The sequence below is a fragment of the Poecilia mexicana genome, unplaced genomic scaffold (genome assembly GCF_051168715.1).
Source record: "Poecilia mexicana isolate PSO_F unplaced genomic scaffold, ASM5116871v1 scaffold_13, whole genome shotgun sequence".
NCBI lineage: Eukaryota > Metazoa > Chordata > Actinopteri > Cyprinodontiformes > Poeciliidae > Poecilia > Poecilia mexicana.
Window position 1 is genome coordinate 3,099,378 of NW_028263382.1, and position 22,067 is coordinate 3,121,444.

The window sequence follows — 22,067 nt, forward strand, 5'->3', positions numbered from 1 at the left end:
ATGACTGGTCATACTGGCTCCTGATGGCTATAGCTATCTATCTGTGATTTAGATGAGCATATGCTGGATTGTAACATTTGTGTCGTATACTTTGGTGGTAAGTTTAGAAGAAACTTTAATGATGAAAGTGCTGCATCAAAGTTTCAGGCCTGTCATGTCATGAGAACGTCTTGAATTTTCTGATGGCACAAACTAAACTAATTGTCATATTTTAAACATCTAAACATCTGCTTCTATTCCACCTGTCTGCAGATGGGGTTTAATAATAAAGGGCTTACAGAAAACCCAATAGAACCAGCACAAGAGAAACTAGAGGAGATCAGAAAGGAAATAACAAATCAACTGGACTTCAGGGGAACTGGCAAAGAGAAAAACACTCAGCAGGGAACGGATGAATCTGGCCAGGTGGAGGGGAAATCCACAGGCTGCGAACTACTGGGAAGGTGGATGAGTGGAATGAGAAACAGGCGTGATGGATCAGGAGAAGGCAGAGCAGCTGGGAAAGATCATTAGAGGGGCAGTGGTGTGTAAAATCAACTGTTTTGGGCTTTACGTCATGTTATAATGTTATTCCTTCATCAAAGACATACCTGGAGTGTTGCCTTGACTTTTTCATGCATGTTTGAGAAATCCTATAATCTCCATGGCAACCAGTCAGCTGTGCAAAACGCCTGGGTGGAGCTAGGTCCTCCTTTAGGGCGCAGCTCCTCCTCACAGCTCCAGTTTCTAAGCTTCCTAGTTCCCATCTCACAGAGCGGCCCTTCCCTGTGGCTCCCCCACTCAGCTCCTTCAGACTAGCCAGCAGCAATTAGCAAACACCTGGTGGAACTACACAGGTTAGGAGCTACTTACCAGTGAAACGCTGGTAAAACATTGTTAAAGAGTTAAAAGAGGAGTCATGTTGTGATGACCAGGAGTTTTTTAAAGAGACAAAGGTCCAATTTCAAGGTGTTGGATTACAACGGGAAAATTATTTTATGTCATATTAGTGATATTTAACACTTTTTTAATAACTGAAGTTAACATTGTTGCTTGATTGTGCTATAATCACAATGGCACTAAATTTCTGGAAAACACATAATATTGCCTCTTTGAAAAGATGTACAGAACATCAAGAACGCAAAATAAACCAAATACAAAAAACTAAGTGAGACCCAAAAGCACTCACTGAAAGAAGCCTCTTCCACTAAAGCTCTGGCTTACAGGAAAGACAAATTCAGCGGTTTGTAACAGCTACACAGATAAAGGTTTAACATTCTGCACAATAAGCATGTGTCCTAGAAAACTAAAGCTACGTTTAGCAGGTATTTTGAAATGAACATATGACAGGATGATAATTGTTAGTATAAATATAATTATTTTAGCAGCAGATGATTTTCTGCTTTGAAATAAGAGCAATCAGATTATGTTGTACAGGCTTCCTATTATTTTTACCTCATTTTTATTCAAGGCTGTCATACTGGGAGAATCTTACTGTGCCTACCTGGGATGATATTGCTATAATTTCACATTTTATTACTGCATTAAAATCCACAATAAGTTGTGTTTTCTTTGGTTTCCCTGTAGCACATGACAGAGAAATATCATGAGGAAAACAACAGGAAGTTGTCTGGGAGATAACAGAAGAAGAAGACATATGTCTTCACTGAGCTATCTCTAAAAGTGGACTTCCTGTTCGGAGAGCCAAACCAGGAATCATTTCCTGTTAGCAGTTCACATCAAGGTCAGAGGACCAAGCTGCACAGATCTGAATCTGGACATCAATTTCGAATGTGTTTGGATTTTGGTTTGAGTTAAATTTCCTGCGTGAAGTCAGTAATTTGTACTTCAGAATAAAAAAAAGTCTCTTTAATATGGAATGAAACGGCCTACTGATAGATGAGAGGCTCCAGTTTATGAGTACGAGAGCCGACCTCTCAGTAAAGCTCACAGCTGGAGATGAGGTGTGGCTTGTTGGGGCCCAAGGCTTCCAGATAGAAAATTATGATTAACCTCCTCTGGGTAGAAAACATGGAAAGCTCTGATTGTATCTCATTACACCAGTGGAAGGCATAGAGTGACTGTAAAGACGAATTCACCTCCTTGGATGTTTTACCCTCTTTGTTGCTTCTACAAATCAATCCTGTTCAACAAAATGTAGCTTTTTTAATTTTTTTTTTTTTAAATTTTGGCATTAAAAACTTTATTGTTTTAGATATTCGTTAAAATTGCAGCTTTAAAGAACATGTTATAATTGCAAACTATATTCATAATTGTGTTTATTTGTACTAATTTATGCATGGCTATTATTATTATGGTAACAGTGAAATACATTCCATCATTTTTGGTGTTTATGAACATATTCTTGTTGTAATTATGAACACTGATTAAGTTGTGGGTTGTTTTGCACCAAGGCTGTAGGCTTTATTGGCCACAAAAATTCACACATACATTGTTTCATGAATTTGATTATGAATAAAATCAGTGAGAAGCAAGCCTTCCTGTACTAATCAACTAAATCATATTTCACACAAGTTGCTCCTGATTCTGAAATGATCATACAGAGAATGTGCGTTACGTCTCTGTCATCAAATCATTCCTGCATTCTGATAGATAGATAGATAGATAGATAGATAGATAGATAGATAGATAGATAGATAGATAGATAGATAGATAGATAGATAGATAGATAGATAGATAGATAGATAGATAGATAGATAGATAGATAGATAGATAAAGCTAAGTGTAACTAACAATCCTCTGATTTCATATTTTTATCCCCTATTCTGCAAGTTTAAAATATTTTTTAATTTCTTAACATAAAAATCTCACTAAAACTGATATTATATATATATATATATATATATATGATCAAAATATATGAACTACAAAATATCACAATGCAGCAGAAGAGAAATATAATAATTCCCGTTTTACATTCTACTACACAAAATTGTTCATTAACTAAGTTTTTAAATGTAATGCGCATGCTACCTAAATACTATTACCATTTCCCCTTCAATACTAAACGCAAAAGCATTATTAGGCCTGTCACGATAAACGATAAATCAATTAATCGCACGATAAATTAAACATATCGACCTCATTTTAATTATCACCTTTATCGTCTCTTCCTGCCTTTTTTCTTCCTCTTGATGACACTGAATGAAAAAAGACTCAGCTCCGGTGCTCTCCACTGACCCTCCCTTCCTTATTTCCTTAGTGTAATGTCCAGGTAATGTCCGACACGAGTCGTCGGCCCATTTTCAAAACCTGAGAGACACATTGGCCGACAGAAATCCTAGGTATATCGGTTCAAACGGGTTCGTCATGCCATGTGGTGTCCAGCCACCTGGGCACAAAATTATGGCTACAAGTCCAGTTAACTAATTTTAAAATCGGGCAATAATCAATGCTTTACTAGAATCTACCTGTGATGCATGTGGCTAGAGTCAGCGTTAAGTTCTGACTGACAAATATTGCATTACAGACCTTTGACAAATGCCCATACCATGACCCTAAACCAGAGATGCAGCAGTCTCAAAAAACAGAATTTTTCCAAAGGGTTTGTTTACTTCATGAGATGATAACTATGACTCAGCTACCATTTTGGAAGGGCTATCATATCAAAATATTAACTAGAGACATGTATCTTTTCAAAAAATATTGATAGACTTTGCCACCCTGAAATGGACAAAAATGTCAAATTTTGGCCTCTGGCCCATGGACTAAAACTACAAACAAATCTATCAGCCTCATCGTGCTGGTATCCATTCAATACCAATACGCACCTTGGTATCGATAGTATTGATATTGACATCAATGTTCACAGCCCTGTCTGGAATCACAACTCATTTCAATGTAAATGCATGAGATGCTGTGTGTTCCCCCCAGCAGCCTGACAGCGTGAGTAAACACACATTCATTATTCTGGCATCAGACACCACAGGCTGGAGGGACGCCACCACCAGCAGGCGTCTGAACGCTGGCCCAAAATGTTCATCATAACTCTTCATACACACAAACACGACGGAGCAGGTCGACACAGGAGTGTTTAGACTGGAGGCTGGATGGAGATGAATGAATTCTTAAGTGACATTTTCACAGATTAATTCAAAGAGAATGCAGAAACCTGAAGAGGTCCTCATGGGCAGGCAGGTGACTTTCCTCAGATGATTAGTAGCTGCAGCACTGAGACGTGTAAACAGAGAAAACAGCCGGACACGCAAACACAGCTGGTTATCTCCTGCAGTTTGGGATCAAAGTGCGGCACTGGCGAGAATCAGGACTTGTCATTATCAGATTACCATCTGCAGTGACAGGAGGAATTACACCTCAGGAAAATCCCTGGCTGTCATCATTCGGAGCTCAGTTATCCAGCAAAATCATATGTTTGACTGAGAGCCTGGGCAACAGGCACGGCTGTTCCGGCCAGAGATGACTGCGTCTCGCTGGCAGCCATGTTCTCCGCTGTGGGAGTGGAAACTATTAAGAAATGTTTTTTGGAAAAGGCTTTTATTTTCGTTCCGGTAAATGATATTTAAAAAAGGACTTGTTGCCACTGTCCAACTCCCTTTTTCAGCTCAGAGTTTCCAGTTGCTTAGTCAGAAGAAGCTGAATAACCTACTGGTCCAGGCGCCGGCGCCAAATACAGAGAAAAACAAAAAGCAGATCAGGCTTAGTTAAACCCAGCAGCTCTGGTTGAAGAAACGAAACGATAAAGCTAACAATGAAAAGTGCTTGTTTTATTTATTGAATATGTACAGAAAAAAAAATACACCATGAGGAATAATGTCAAAACTCCAGTTCTATCAGAAAGGGTAGAAGTATAAACTTATCAAAATTCCCACTGCTTAACCACCTATATAATCTTACATATAATAAATAAATCTGTTTTTAGTATTTAACTCATTTAATTCTAACTGATTTTGAAGCAATCATTACTTCATGATGATCTTAAAATCAATAACAGAAACAAAAACAATAATTGACTAATTATATTATATCCAGAAATAATCATATGTGTATATGATAATTTGAACAGTTTTATGTTTGAACACTAAGTTCAAAATTAAAATTATTCCAGTTTGACTCCATTTACTGACACACCAAAGTTTTTACTTATAGTTCTAAATTTGCATAATTTAAACTGATTCCCCCCATAACTTAGATATTTACTCCTTTTTTTACTCTCTTTCTTTGTTTCTTTCATCCTTCTTTCCTTTTTTCTTTTCTTCCAAAGGCCAGATAATTTTACACTGAATTAATTCAGAAGTAAAGCATCCCTTCTGATGGTTGGTGACAGGTGAGGTATGTGAAGGCAGCATGTGGCAAAACATATTGATCTGTCCAAACGATCGGTGACAGTCTGGCTGATGTGGGAACCAAACATGCTGCAACTTTAAATGCATAGGAAGGCAACGCAGCAGCATGTATTCAACCGTCACACACAGAGCACTGCATGGGAAAATATCTGTTATCCTAACAAATAAACCCCAAATAACTCAAGAGGAATAAACTGGCTCTAACCCTTGTGCAGCGCTGCATTATGAAATGAAATGTAGTCTGACACAATGTGTCAACTCAGCACAGTACGCTCATCACCACTTGTCTTCAGTCACATCTAGCCTCTGGTTTCCCAAAATTAACAGAAAAAGGAAGAGCATCTCCACATTGAGTCAAAACAAAAGATTTGGAAAGTCCTGAATGCAGCAGGAAGGTTCTGAAAAGAAATGTTCTCAACATCTGATGGATGTCAAGAGACCCGGTTTTCTTACTTTACCCATGAAACGTCAGAAGAAGTGCAGGCAGTATATGTCCTCCACCAGATGGTTTTACTCCAATTTTACCTAAGTTTAGCAGAAACTGCAGTGGGAAATCAGTAGGAAAGAATGACCAGCAAAGCACTATTCCACTGATTAATGGATCTGCTGACTTTTGGCCCAAAGATGTGAGGCAAAGGAAGGCAATGAGGCTCTTTCAGCAGCAGTAATCCTCAGGAGGAGAGGGAACAGAACGAACGGAACCAATGATCTCAACGTGTGGGAACAACAAGAAAGAAAATATTTAATGCCATGTTTAAGAGGATGGATGGATGGATGGATGGATGGATGGATGGATGGATGGATGGATGGATGGATGGATGGATGGATGGATGGATGGATGCATGCATGGATGGATGGATGGATGGATGGATGGATGGATGGATGGATGGATGGATGGATGGATGGATGGATGGATGGATGGTTGGGTGGGTGGGTGGGTGGGTGGATGGATGGGTGGGTGGGTGGGTGGGTGGGTGGATGGATGGATGGATGGATGGATGGATGGATGGATGGATGGATGGATGGATGGATGGGTGGGTGGGTGGATGGATGGATGGATGGATGGATGGATGGATGGATGGGTGGGTGGGTGGGTGGATGGATGGATGGGTGGATGGATGGATGGGTGGGTGGGTGGATGGATGGGTGGGTGGATGGATGGATGGATGGATGGATGGGTATATTGTAGTTGAGTAAGACCTCGATGGTTTACATAAACTGAATAAGAAAATCTCACTGTTAAACTTAAATCAGACCAAACGTCTCTTGAACCAAAATTATGATCATTATTTATCAGTGCAGTGGTAAACAAACAGCAAACTTTGCCATTCATTGGCTCAGTATCCTCAACAGAACACTGTGGTTAAACGCCACCTGCGCTTGTAGAACATGTTCATACATCCTCCGTTTTGTCTCCAAAACAAACACAACACTATGTTGCTCTCCTTCACAAAGGCACAGCTTTGACTTCCACACCATGTAACACACACACACACACACACACACACACACACACACACACACACACAACAGCAGTGTGACTCACCAACTCTCCTTAATCCTCTTCTTCAAGGTTTGATGCCATCCTTCACTTATCAGCTCATTTCAGACGTAAGTTTCAAAACCCTTCCACATCTTTAAAAGTACACTGAAGTATGAACATTGTTTGGTGGCAAAAGGAGGGAGTGACAGTGAGGGGGTGGAGGCTGGAGTAGGGAAGGAAGGGAAACGGAGGGGAGGGGATTCAGTGTGGGATATCCCTTTGAGTCATGGAAGCTGATCCAAACAGCAGACATGCTCGCAGACAGCCAAACAGCTCTGAGTGTCTCTTTGTATTGTCCTGTCAGTCAGCGTCCATAACACTGTGAGGACATTCAGCAGCCTCTGGAAAAACTTACCCAACTTCCTCATAGCGCCGTCAGTGGAAAACATGCACAACATCCAGAGTGAACACACATTCTCTGTGTTTTCACACTCACTCTGGTTCTCCTCATGGATGTGTTATAGGGGCAGTATTATGTAAAATTGACTTTTATGAACTTTGATTTGAAAAATCTTTTAATCTCCATGACAACCATTCAGCTGTGCAAAACGCCTGGGTGGACATAGCTCCACCCAGGCGTGGAGACACAGCTCCTCCTCTGAGCTGCAGTTTCCTAGCATCCGATCTTCCTTCTCACAGAGCATCCCTCCTCTACATCTCCCCCACTCAGCTCCTTCAGACTAGCCAGAAGGATTTAGCAAACACCTAGTGCAGCTGCACATCAGCTGAGCTCATGATAGGAGCTTACTTCTCAGAGCAATGCTGGTAAAAAAATTATTTAAAGGGTTAATAGAGGAGCCATGTTGTGATGACTTCCTAAAGTTGGAGTTTCTGAAAGAGGAGGAGTTTTTAAAGAGACAGAGCCCCAATTTCAAGATGTTGAATTACAAGGTAAAATTTCTTCCAAGTCATATTTGATATATACAGCATTCTTTTAGCAACTGTAGCTAACATAGTTATTTGATTGTGTTATAAAATGGCATTATGTGCTTGGAAAACACACAATGCTGGTAAAATTTGTAACATGACCCCTACAATTTCAGATTGGATAGATATTGTTAGAGGTTAGTGAGATTGAGATATATATATATATATATATATATATATATATATATATATATATATATATATATATATATATATAATTTTGTGTGTGTGTGTGTGTGTCCTGTTGTGTTTTTCTCTTCCCCAGTATATATACATGTATACACTGTTATGCACCAGTGTTTTGCCCACATGCTGCTCTTTCTTTGTACTTTGTTCATATACATAAAGAAAAATGACAGTAAATGATCAGAGGACATTTCTGCTTTTTACATTAGAACACTGTATTGCTGACTGAAAAAAATAACAAATAAATTTTTTAATTGTCTTCCTGGGGCATCACTGTATACAAAGGAGAGTCAATATGCAATGAGCTCATCCTTTACCTAGCCAAAAACTCCTTTGCTACCATGACAACTCCTTGGGGAAATGGCTATGTTGTATATTCACTTGTAGTTAAAAAAAACAAAAAGTATCTTTTGGTTAGAATGATGTTTTTAATGATTCCTTTCAGAGCATTGTGAGCATCAAAGTGACCGTGATCTGAGCAGTGGTTTGGAGCTTTGGCCTGAAGGCCTTCTGCACATGAAAGACAAAAGACAATGAAGGGAGGAAGTAGTGAGGGAGGAGAGAGAGGAATAAAAGGGAGTGGAATCTACAGAGGTCAAACCAGGGGCTGCAGATGACATGCATTCTGATGGAGTGAGAGACGTGTGTTAAGTTTGTGTGAAGAAGAAGAAAGAAAGAAGGCAGTTGCAGCATATCAGAACTAAGATGACCTCTGATCTCTTGACCTTTTCATGATAATCTGTGTGACTGGCTGTTGGAGTGGTGGTGGGTCACACTGGGCCTGGAAAGAACCGTTCACCTCCAAAGAGCTGGTCTTGTACTATCACCAGGGCTACCAGTGGAGCAGCAGCAGCAGGCAGAGTCTCTGCATCTGTTATAAATGAGTCAGACTTTGCTTTGATACAACATCCAGCTTTATCTGGTGGCATTTGCTGTCGAACATTCAGCTGCTTTCATCAGAGCTGGTGACTGGCTCATGTAGAAAGAATGCTGACATTTTCATAATCTCCAAAAGACAGCACCAGCTACTGTAGAGGCGCTGATACAGACATGTATGATATTGCAGTATAATGTTCTGTAACCTTAAAGTCCTGCTGCTGTGCCCCCTAGTGGAACCATCTGGTAACCATCTGTAGGGAACCTGGTTTCATGGATAGTCAGTGCTGTGAGAAAAATACCTCAGAAATTGTTTTTGTTTTGGTTTCTTGGCATACTTACACTCTTAAAGCTGCAGTAGGTAACTTTTTTATTTAAAAAAACTGTCATAATGTCCTGGCATTATGACAGGGACATATAAAATGTGAAAAAATCTTTGCCTCCTCGCTGTGGTCATACTGCCATCTGCAGAAATGCACTCTGTCAGAAACAACCAATGAGACAACAGGACAAGAGTGGGGGTACAACCTGGACTCCAGTCAGAACAAGCTAGAGACACAAATGGCCAATAATCATGCACATACACATTGAAACTATTTAGCTAAATTGTATGTTAGTTGCAATCCAGACGCTCATTAATATTTGTGTTATGTGAGCCCTGTGTTCATGGCAGACAGGACGGGTTTCAGTTTACAGTTCAGGCTAGTGAAGTGAGGTGGAAGCTAAGGGTCGAAAGCGCATGCATGTTCAACAACATGCTAAAATTACAGCACTATGTAGTGACCTGGCATGACAACTACAGCTGACTCAAGATGTGTTGACGGTGCCGTCGAAACGTGGAACATTTTCCCAATAAACGTCTGAAAATACTGCCAGTTTCCAAGCAGTGACCTCGTGTAAACGTAGCCCTAATGGCATCGTTTTAAACATCCAGAAAGAGAACATACAAAACCCGAACAGAATGGTTTCAAACCCAGAACCTCCAGGTCAATAAGTTATAGTCCATGTCATTTTTATCATATGGTTTCTGTAATGACAATAAAGATCATTGATTGATTGAAACTGTGAGGGACTTTGCTGAAAAGGATTTCACTGTGCCGAAGTGATACAGAGAAATTACATGAACATTATGACAGTATTCTGGACATCCAGCAGCACCTCCTGCCTGATCATAATCAATGTCACTAATATCATTAGCAGCTAAAATAAGAGAAGCGAGAGCTGACAGAGGAGGCATTAGGACCCAACAGAAGGGGAATGTGGGAGAGAAAAGGGTTGGTTAGATGTCTGGAGGCCGGGGACCGGGGATGGGGCTGTAGATAGAGCGCCTCTGTGCTGGCCTGATTATTCTGTCAGCAGAATGAGCTCCCCGTAACAAAGGATTTATTATCACAAGCTGGAGAGCGGCTGCACTTTGGAGACTGTGCACAGCCGTTTTCACTGGCAGCTACTGAAAAAATGTGGAGCAGCTCAGCTTTGGTTGGGTGCTTCGAACAACAGCATACTCTGTGCACGGATCCCTCGGTCCATAAAGCAGCCAATGTTCAGGCATAGCGGAAACACAGGGGGCCAGAGTGACGGTGTCAAGCCAGCTACGTCAACACCATGTTCCTGGCAAAAAGGAAGATCAGAGTAAAAGTGGAATTTAAAAATAACAGAATATACAATTTGTTAGGCCAGATACACCTGGGAAGATTCTCTACTGCACACTCCATCTTTACGGGTTATGATTCCCACTAGCTGTGCTGCTACCGACTGTAAAATTGCAAAAATTGGAATCACACGAGTCACGTCAGTTTGTATCCAGCAGCTACGTGCTTATTTCCACCCACTGGTCTCCCTGGATAAGGTGCAGTCGACTCCACCAGAGGTCTGACAGCATCTCTCAGTTCATCAAGAGCTGAGCTTGTCATTAAAAAGTGTTGAATCCATAACTCTAATGTAAAACCCCCAACAACAGTTTCCCAAAAAATCCACATACATAGTCAATCTCAAGTTTAAGGGACTTATCGCTCAAAAGCATCAATAGCTGCATTTCCATGGCACATATTATTGCACAATTTGACATTTTGAAACTAAATTTTAATGGAAACATGGCAATTTTGAAAAACTCTCCTTTTTTGATCAAAGGTTTTGGCACTAGGACAAGGTGGTTTTTGGCCGTATCAAAATTGGTTTATTTAGCAAAACTGCAATAGAAACACTTTTTTTGCATCACGAGTCACATGATCAACAACCGGATGTTGCCACTAGCGCAAACTACGAAGACGACAAGAGGAGCAACCAATTGCAAAATTGTGTTTTTTGACATTAGCAGAATACTGAAAAAGGTTGTAACAGAAACTCAGCTGCTGCTGTTCTCTAGACACCAAAAACCTTAGAAAAAGCATTGCAGTCCTTTTCATAGAAAAAATCTAAGTGACATATTCTTTACATGTTGGCACGATGTATTGCTTTTTAAAATTGCACAGTCAATTTCATGTTGTCAAGCAGGTTCTATTTGAGTCCATTTCTACTGCACAAGTCGATCCGGAAAGAGCCTGGTGAAACTGGAATTAACTTATCAAAAATTGTGGTTAGTTAGTGGCAATTACTTTTTCAAAATGAACCTTTTGCCTTAACAAATGAAATCATTTGAAAAACTTTTGCATATTTTTAAGAGAGCAAATACCTTTTTGACAGGCTGGTGTGTTAGGGAACACTTTATCTCATCCGCCACTCTGACTTCATAGCAGAGCGACTTCTCAGCCTGTTCAAGACTGTTGTGTCTGTCACTGATAAACCAAGGACAGCTTCAGTCTGAACTCCTCCTGCTGCTACAGGTTGATCATTAGTACCAATGAAGGGCGACTCTTTTGGGTAATCATTGTAAAAACAGCAGCTCTCCAATCTGGCGTTGCACACACATGCTTCTCAAGTCTTCAGGCAAGACATCACTGGCTACATAAAGCTCTCTCTGATAACAGTGTGATAAGTACAACTGGAAAATGTAACCAAAGGCGACACTTTGCCAAGAAAACATCACAAGCAGCCGCATAAAGAATGAAGAATTCGTGTACAGAAGCCAGCATCATTACTCAGCTCTGGGTCGCTTCCTCACCTAAAATAAAGAGGAACGTAACAAATCAGGGCATAAACGGCGAAACTTTCACTCCGTTTAAAGCAGACATGCAGGGTGCTGGTGTGCAATCTGTCGCCTCGTACACCTGCACACACACATCAGGATGATCACACAGTCTTAGCTCCTCAGAAGGCTGCAGCCAGTTTTCAAACAGCAGTGATCCTTTGGTTGTGGGGAGGTAATGGGTGTGTTGTACCTGGTGGAGTGATCCGGTGCTGCAGGCCATCCGCTCTGACAGGCTTAAGGGACCGGTCCGTTGTCCCAAAACCCAACAACTCTGACTGGGATCCAGAGAGGAAGATTCCTGATCCCTGTTAGCTCCTCTCCCTCACCGTCTGTGCTTGACACACACATTCACCCAGGGTGTAACTGGTTGTCATAACACACACACTGATCTGAAGCCATGTGGCTGAAACTCTTCTGACACACTCCGTCTGTCTGCTGCTCCCTCCGCCTCTCCTCTCATTCATATGCTCCTGCTTTCTCTCTCCCTCAGCATTACCAGTCCTCCACCAATCCACACACACACACACACACACACACACACACGCACACACACACACACACACACACACACACACACACACACACACACACACACAGTACCCTCACAGTGCCAACACTCAGGGTTCCTTCAGCAGGGAAACACAAGGCGCTCATTCTTCTGGATGAAGAAATGTAATGTTGTTCTGCGCAAACGTTAACCTGAGCCTGGACTCGTAGGTAAACATGGTGCTGAAAATGAGCGGAATACAGTCAGGGGGTAAATGATCGCTGGAAAACAGCCACATACACTCATACTGGCAGCACTGTTATGGTGAACAACATTTTCTTTCTGATAGAGACGTTCTGACCCAGGAAAGCAGCATACTCTAGACGCAGGGGTCTCAAACTCCAGTCCTCAAGAGCCGCTGTCCTGCAGGTTTTAGATGTGCCACAGGTACAAAACACTGGAATGAAATGGCTTAATTACCTCCTCCTTGTGTAGATCGGTTCTCCTGAGCCTTGCCACTGACCTAATTATTCTATTCAGGTGTGGTGCAGCAGAGGCACATCTAAAAGTTGCAGGACACCGGCCCTCGAGGACTGGAGTTTGACACCCCTGAGAGAGGTGTTAGATATGTTAGTCAGCAAAGCCCAGTGCTGGATCTGCTGATATTAATAGGGTGCTAAAGAATTTTTTTAAAAATGGGCTCTGTTAGCAAAATTCTGGTTCTGATTCTGATTAATGTTTGTGCAGAACAACATGGAATTTCTTCAGAGGAATCAGAATTTTGCCTGCAAACTAGGGCTGGGACTATAACTTATTAATTTTGATTAATTAATTGGTAACACTTTATTTGAAGGGGGGTGAATAAGACTGACATGACACTTTCATAAACATGACATAACACCTGTCATGACCATGAATAAGCCTTCATGAATATTTATGACTGTTGTCATAAAGCGTCATTCGGTAAATTATGACACTTTTAATACAAAGTTGACATTATTCAAAATGTCTTTGTTATGACAACTTGACATTAACCAAGAAATCATTACTGTTTAAACTTTACCTTTAATAACATAAAGTTACCTATTTTTTAAAGTGCAATCAGTAAAACTTTTATAACAAATTTATATCAGTAATGATTAATCAGATTTTTTTTTACATAGAAAGGTTCTGGTGGAAACCTTGGCGTACCTCTGGTACACACATAAATCTGACGCACAAGCAACAAAAGCAATGAACGACAGAGCCACTTTTTTACCTCTACGACAGAAATATGAATAGAAATTCTGCTGTTGAGTTTGTCTTACTGAATATGCTTTTAATAGTTCAGACAGAAAGCAGAGGGATACTGACCTACCCCAGATCAAGCCAAAAATGACAAGACAGAGAAAGAAAGAACGCTAAATTAACTCTGCGCCTAAATGCTGACTGATGCTAGTCAGTTAACATTTAGCTAGATGTCTGCATTCTTCAAGGTCGTCTGGTTTGTCTGTTTAACTTGTTACCAAATTTTTAGATTTATTAGACAAGCAAGTGGATTAGAAGTTCAGGTTAGCCTTGTTGTGACAGTACAGCTAAATGAAAACCTAGCACCCAGTGCAAACAGTTAGCTTTCCCTGCAGTCTTGGTTTTATCTTCATGGTGGTATCCTCTGGTCTCCATCTCAACTTAGTCTGAGTCAGACCAAGCTGGTCTTTGTTACATCAATTAGCATTAGCATTAGCGCAGCATAATTACATTGTGCTTTGAACTGGCACACATTTCCAAGTTTAAGATACATTGAGAAGATTTTGTGCATGTTGGACACAATATCCAAAAATACCCGTAAGATTTGATGTATTGTTGTTCCAGACTCTTATAAAACTGACCATAATGGTAGATTCATTCTGGACAGTCCAACAGCTATGGTGGAGGGGCTCAAATATGTGTTTGTTGTGGCTAAGAAAGTGAAGCAGACTTACTGTAAATAGTCAAGCCTTATAAAAGAGAAGCATTCATAGTGTTACTCCTTTTTTATCCTGTCATAGTTTATGTTTGTGGGCAGCAGGGCAGCCTCAGACTCTAACCAAACCGGTCATTTAGAGTTATACCAGAATGATGTCTAAAGCCCAGTTAGAACCGCTGTGTACACTCGACAGACTCAATGTCCTGATCCAGAAAAGCTTCCTTCTGGATGTGACAAACTGCACATATCTAACATTCCTGGAAGCCTGGGTGGGATTTAACATGATTTAGGTAAAGTGCATTCATCTGTCAGCCTAAATCACACAGCTGGTCTGTCACCCACATAAACATCCCAACCAGCCTAAAATATCCCAGGTTCAAAGGAATTCTGCAGATATGAAGGCAGCTGGTGGGAAATGTTTTCAGCGGACACTGAGCTGGAAGTTATCAGTATGGGTTGATAAGGTGTAAATCAGAACCAAGATGCTTGCAGAACTCCCGTTCCACTTTTTGTTCATCGTAGAAACAAGCAGTGCTCTACCTCCCACCATCATCACATCTTCAGCCTGTCCAGCAGCATGGGTTTCAGCTCTCAAACCTCAACCCTGTTGCTGACATTTGGTTTTGTCTTTTCAGACAACTGTTGATTCTAGTTAGCAACAATCTTTCTCACAGGTTGTAGTGTCTATTTGTCCGTTGAACAGACAGGCATGAAAACACGAGTCACACAAAATAACCAAGTAGTCAGCAGACGAAGAATACCCAGCAATAATAACAGCTACGAAAAATTCCTATTCACCCACACTTGTGCCAAAATGTAGCACAAGTGTCAGCAGTTCTGTAAGCAACTTAAGAAAATATATTTTTTGCTAAAGATTTTTGTGGAACTGGTGGCAGTTTCTTTTTGCAGTAATCAGATGGGATATTGGTGAAGGGAGAAGAGGTGAAGACATGCAAGAAAGGTTCCAAGGTTGGAAATCAAACACTGCAGAGTGGCTTCAAGGTCTCATAGCATGTGTGGCGCCCGCTGCACCTCTACACCATGTGCCACCCCAAATCAATAGTTCTTTGAATTTTTCTTAAGGGTTCTGCATGAAGTCTCAAAACCAGTTCTCATTGCCATGATGAAAATCGCATTATCTTGTTCTCAGCCTCATGTCGTCTATTTCTTCTTGTCACAACCCAACTAACAAACTTCTCGCCCCACTCTTTATATGAAACTATTGTGTGATTGGTCAGAATTTCATGGGTGTGTTGGTTTTTGCAGAAAACACCCACAACAACTCAGCTTCCAGCACCTGGTGCATTTGTCCAAAGCTGTAAAGACATATGTACTGTTGAACCACAACACTGAACTCAGTTCAGGTCTGCTGTGGTGGGGGAACGTTGCACAGACACCTTCTGTTCCTATTGCTGGCTTCAAAAACAGAGAATACAATGAAAGCCTAGTCAATCATCAATCATTATTTCCTCCTCCTCCAAACTTTTTTCACACCTTTCTTACACCTTTATCCCATTGGGGTTTGGAGGGTGCTGGTACCTGTCTCCAACTGCCAATGGGCGAGAGGAGGGGTCGCAAATCCATCGCATGTCCTCCAAACTTGTGAACTTGTAATAGTCATCCCTCTCTACCATGATCACTGCTTAGGGCTCAGTGCATCTTGTTGACCTTGAAGGGTGTGTGCAAAAACAAACATCCCGCAACCACGTGACCATGCATGGACAGTTTGACTTTGGTCAGATCATGCAAGACCCTTAAAGGGCTCCGATTGGTCGAGCTGTGGACATACGGCACAAAACTGTTGGCGAATGTTTCTATCTGCTTTGCACAACCAAGGGGTAAACTTTTTTCCATTCTTCATTGTAAATTGCTTAACCTCAGTCAGATTGGAGGACAAATGCCTTTTAGCAGACATTTTCCAATGTCACCATAGATTCCTGATTGTATTAGATGTGTTCTTTGACTTGGCCATTATAACACATGAAGATCCTTTAATGACTTACAGCAGGAGTCATTAAAGGTGGAGCCTCCTGCTGGAAGGAGAAGCTCCACCTCAGTCTCAATTCTTTTCCAGCTTCTAACTGGTTTCCTCCCAGGATCGTTCTGTATTTAGCTCCAATGAGTTTCCCCATCAGTGGTTTCTTTTCTGTCACTAAGAAAACCCACTCACACACCATGATGTTACCACCACTATGTTTCACCAAAGGGATGCTGTGTTTAAGATGATGTGAAATTTTTGTTTTCTACCGCACAACGTTTCTAACGTTGGGGGAAAATGTCAGTTTTTGTCTTGTCTGACCAAAGCATCCAATTTCTTTACTTAGAGAGTTCCAAGACTCTGACACTATGAATCTGGACATTACTTGAAGAATCCTGAGGAGAGCCGGTATAAGCAGTGGCGCAAAAAGGGGGTATGCAGCGCATGCAATGCATAGGGGCGCTGCACCAGAGGGGCGTCAAAACCCCGTCTGGAGGGGGCGGCGCCCCGATGATGCCTTCGCATATACTTCATCGCGCCCTTACGCTCCTTCACCTCGCGCACATGTAAATGTAAATGTAGCGAGTTTTACCTTTCATGTGTCTTCGTCTCGGGGGGGTAAACATACGGTCGCTCATACGGATAGAGCGACCGTATGTTAACACATTAACACAGCCATAGCCATAGTCTTTAGTAAGGGCAGGGCCGTGCAGAGACCACTAAAGGGGCAGGTGCTCAAAAAAAAAAAGGGCACATCTTACCGCATTCTAGGACAGAATATTAAAGCCATTCAGCTTTCAGAGTTTAATAAACAATGATAAATTACAAAATTGTGAAATATACAATCAAAGCTAAGGTAAATCTCTATACATTGCATACAACTATGCATATGTAAGATATTTTATTAGTAATTTCTTTCTGCAGGTCTATTTTGTTATAAGAAAGTATTTCAATCTTCAAACCCGCAATTTAGCAAGATATGTAAATCAGAGCTGGTGGTTTAGCTCTGATTTACATATTTTGTCTTTACAGAATTACACTATTAAAAATATAAACAAGGCCCAATGCAACCTTTTAGTGACTGTAATCTATAAAACAGAGCTGCCTGTTTGCTGCAGTGGAGATGAAGATGGTCCATTCAGGAAAGCAGAGCTGCATCAAACTTTAAGGTGGAACTGCAGAAAAAAAGAAAAAAAAAGAGAAAAGCAAAAATTGAATTGTTAATGCATGTCACTATGGGAAAAGCCTACTGAGTTTTGCTTAAAACTTTTTCAAACATTTAAATCACACATTTGTCTCATGAAGTGAATTTTTTTTTTGCAAAACAAACTTATTTGTGCATGTCAGAAATCTTTTCTTGATATTCTAAGTTTTTGTTTGACTCAAAGTTTTGCTTGTGATTCTCACATGACGTCATGGGCAGGACCCAAAATCGCAACAAGATTTCTGATGTGTGCAAATAAAAGTTTATGTTTGGCAAATAACTTTTTAAGTTCACAAGACAAAAATTAGTTATTTAATTAAAAAAAGTTTTTTAAACAAAACAATTTGTTTTTTAAAAATAAATCATTACAATTCCAAAAGTTTTGATTACAATTTTATTTTACTTAACTGAGGTTAGTTTATTTTTCACCATTGAATAATTGGGGAAAAAATTTAACTACATACTCTGCGAACCAGACCCTAAACTTAAAGTCTGGGTTGAGTTTTTTCCCCTTCATTAATGACATACATTTTATCTATCATGGTAATTCAGGGTGAGTTATTTTTAATTCTAAATGAATATCCTTGTTGGACTTTTATTTAAGTGCTATTCTCTTTCAAGACACATTTACTTAACGCCAGAATAAATGCAATGTACATTATGCAGCAAAGGAAATTAGAAGATCGGACATTTATCCATTATGGAGATAAGTTTTGGACGGGCGATGTGCCTCGTACACAGGAAAGCAGCTTTTTAGTTATCTAGCTTTGCAAACAAAGTCGCTAGCTAGCAGCTAGCTAATAGCACAACAACAGCAGCCTAATGTCTGTATCGGTGATAAAACCGCAAACCGACTGAATCGATAGATAAGAACAGTTTTTCCTCACCTGGCTGTCTCCTCCCCTCAGTAGTTCTTCAGAGTAATCCAGACGCAGAGGCCTGTCAGTGTCTGTTGTATTTCATTAAACCGCTACTCCGTGCTGAAGCAGAAACGATACTTAAATGTTTTCCGTCATCTGACAAGTAGCAAGTCTTCTCCACTTTATTCACCAAAAACGTTTTTTTATATATATATATTTCACCAAAAACTGTTCTGTAATCTGGAACATAGACATATGATCTGGATCGTTCGCTATGCTGAGCTCCAGTTAGCCGCCTTATCTCACAGCGCGAGAGGCAACTGCGTCATGCGTCACGGGCAAAAGGTCAAAGGTAACAAGGTGACCGGAAGGCTTATTATGTTGTACAAAAAAAATAAAATAAAATAATTTTAGTACATATTATGTGTCAGAAGAGGGCTTTGAAAATAATAATACCAAAAAAAAAAAAAAGACCAAAAGGGCACTTTTGGGCAAGGAGCAAAAAGGGCAGGTGCTCAAGCACCCCCCCCCCCTCTGCACGTGCCTGAGTAAGGGTGCCATTTTCAACAATATCTTCAGACAATAGTCTTTGAGGTACATTCCACAGGAGCCATGACAGCTGTGAATGGTGTTTTATTATTTCCTCTCACCACCTGTAGGGACGGAACAATACATCCCAATAAACCGGCCTGTTTCTTTGTTGTGGGAGCAGAAAGAAGGCAGCACACATGCAGGGCAGTCACCGTATATGCGGACGAGCCCACAGGTAACTTACAAATCACCAGGGATCCTAGGGAAGTTTCTCCTTTAATTTAAACACACACATCCACCCACTCACACTTGGCATAAACAGACATCTGAGACAGTAAAAGCTCTCCGTCCTTTCATCTCTAATGAAAAGCACGTTGGGTTCTGTCGCGCTCTTCCCCTTCCTCAGCACCCATTCAAATCCTTTATAGAAACTTACAGCGCAGCGCTGCAGGGCTGAGCAGAGGGAGTCGCTCATTATGAACATCAAAGGCCTTAGTGGGCGCTGACTCCAGAGGACTGGAGCTGCTCACTGGGTGAATGAAATGTCTCAAACCGTCCCTGCACATTTGTGATACCGTCAACAGCAGAGACGAGTCACAGCCAGGATGAACTACCTTTGACGAGACAGACCAATTAGAGACCGCCACATCTTCCTTCAGGGAACATTCCGCCTCTCAAAGTTGAAAGGTCGATCCTGGGCTGAACAACCGACACCAGAAATTTAGTTCAGACTAAAGTGTTTGTGTGAGCTGCTGCTCTGAAGGTTTGGAGACTTCAAGCGCAACATTTCTGAGGTGGTCAGCAGAGCAGCACTGCCATCTAGTGGCTGTTAACTGCGATGGCGTGGTAAGGCCATTGTAGTAAAAAAAAAAGGAGTAAATTTCCACAGAAAAAATCTGAAATTTAGAGATGTATCAAAAAGTTTAAAAATTTTCTACAAAAACAAGAAAATGTCTGAGTTTAACAAGTAGAATATTTGCTTAGGAAAAAATAAAGTTCTAGATTCATTTCAGAAGATTCCTACAAAAAACACGGAAATTTCTGAGTTTTAAAACTCAAAATTTTGCTAGAAAATAAAAAAGTGAAATTAAGACATTTTCTGGAAAATTTTGGAGTTTTTTATAGCACATTTGTAGCTTTTCAATCTCTGAAATTTCCATGTATTTTTCTTAAAAAGTTCCAGAAATTTTATAGGAAAATTTTATGACATCAGTTTACACATATCTGAGGGGTTTTTTTTCTAGCAATTAAAAAAATTCACACAGAAATTTCCTTGTTTTTCTTGTTTTATTTTTGTTTTTTGTTTTTTTCAGAAAATGAGAATTCTTGGCAGAAACTTATTCCGTCTTGTTTTTCTATCTACATACCAGCATGCTGTGCTCAGAAATGTGCAGAGGCTGTTCTGACTGAAGTCTACAGTAGATGGGTTTGGATGCAAATTGCAAACACAAGATATTTAAAAATGATCAATATCTGGATCTCAGCTGACTGTCATTCCCATGGAAACCCAGAGAGACTGAGGTGAAGGATGAAACATGGCACGGCAGTGTGAGGAGAAACCCAAGAAAAAGCTCCCCACTGTTTGAACAGTCAACGAGAGGAAATTCCACATATGGATACAGAATTCGTCCAATTTCCTTCCAGCCTCCGCCTCACTCCCTGGAGGGCTTTCATTCAGGATACTGGTTGGTGCTGTGAGGAAAATCACCAAAAATCACACAGCACAAAATGTCTGCAGCTAATCATCTTGTGTCCCACTGTGCACTTTGACCTTTAAGAAACTATTATAGATCTTAAAACAGTTGATGCTTACAAGTGGAAAAAGATGTTAAAAAGGCCATAAAGTAAAAAAAAACAAAACAAAAAAAAACACATTCTTTAAAGTGCTTTCAACTTTTATCAAAACTTTATCTTTGATCTTTAAAGTGCTATAAATATGTTTGTAAGTGTTTCATGCACTTTCTGATTCTATAAAAATGCTGAGTGAAGGCAGTAGACATCTGAGTCTGTTACTTGACTTCTGTGGGGACTGAAAGCCCACAGCATGATTTCACCATGGCTGTAGCTAGGAATGCAACCATATGAAAATTTGGGCCAATATCAATATTGCTGTAATGGCCGATAACCAATATTTTCCAATATTATATATATATTTCACTACTCTTTCCTTGAAAAAACGACCACACTGCTGCAACGCTTCTGTGCTTCCCCACAATTATTTGCGGCATCACAGTCACATGACCAAACGAATACCACATGACCACCGCCCCCCCAGAAACAAACGGCAACAAGATGGAAATGAAATTGACCCAGTTTTATTTATAGGATTGATGCCGATAAATATGACGAATATCGGCCAGCTGCGATGTTGGTGCCGATATATTGTGCATTCCTAGTGGTGGCAGCATCACACTGTGGTGATGCTTTTCTTCAGTAAGCACAGGGTATACAGCCCTACAACAAAAGCCTGAAGCAGACAGACCAGTCAGCAGACATAAAAATCTGCACATAGTGACGGTAGAGACTGTTGCACAAATCCTATCTATTTGACTTATTGTTAGTATTTAGTGGGGGGAAAGAACTGAGTTGAGGCAAAATGTTGCAGGGAGAGTTTTTATGAAAATGGAACAGAGAAATAATTTTTTTTCTCTAATTTTAGCTTCCATTGATTGGGATAGAATTTAAAATAATCAGTCCAACCTGCAAAATGCTACATCACTCTTATATTCCTATTTTCACAAAAAAAAGAAAAAAAAAAGAAAAAGAAAACAACAAAACAAAGAAAAACACACGAAGTAGCTGTGGCTGGTTCTGATTAGTCTTTCTGTTTATAAAGAACTATAGGACAAGATCATTATTTCTGTTTGGCTGTGCTTTCTGAACACAGTCAGCTCAGGAAAAGTGTCACCTTTGAGAACAGAACAGCTGATCTCTGAGCAGAACTTTAACCAGATAAGCGTCATTTATTTTGTTGGAAATAATTGTAACATCACTTTTAAACCTTTTCAAATGCATTAATATCCAAGCAAAATTGTTTTACATGGAAAACAGACGTTTACTTAGAATACAGAAATAAACACAAAGCTCTGACACTAAGTAA

At 40.3% G+C, this 22,067-nt stretch overlaps 1 protein-coding gene across 5 annotated transcripts in view; it reads right to left on the bottom strand.

Annotated features, from left to right (window-relative positions):
- The window catches only part of phldb1b (pleckstrin homology-like domain, family B, member 1b), a 130,109-nt gene that overhangs the window by 107,166 nt on the left and 876 nt on the right, over positions 1 to 22,067 (bottom strand). The gene's annotated exons all lie outside the window — the stretch shown is intronic.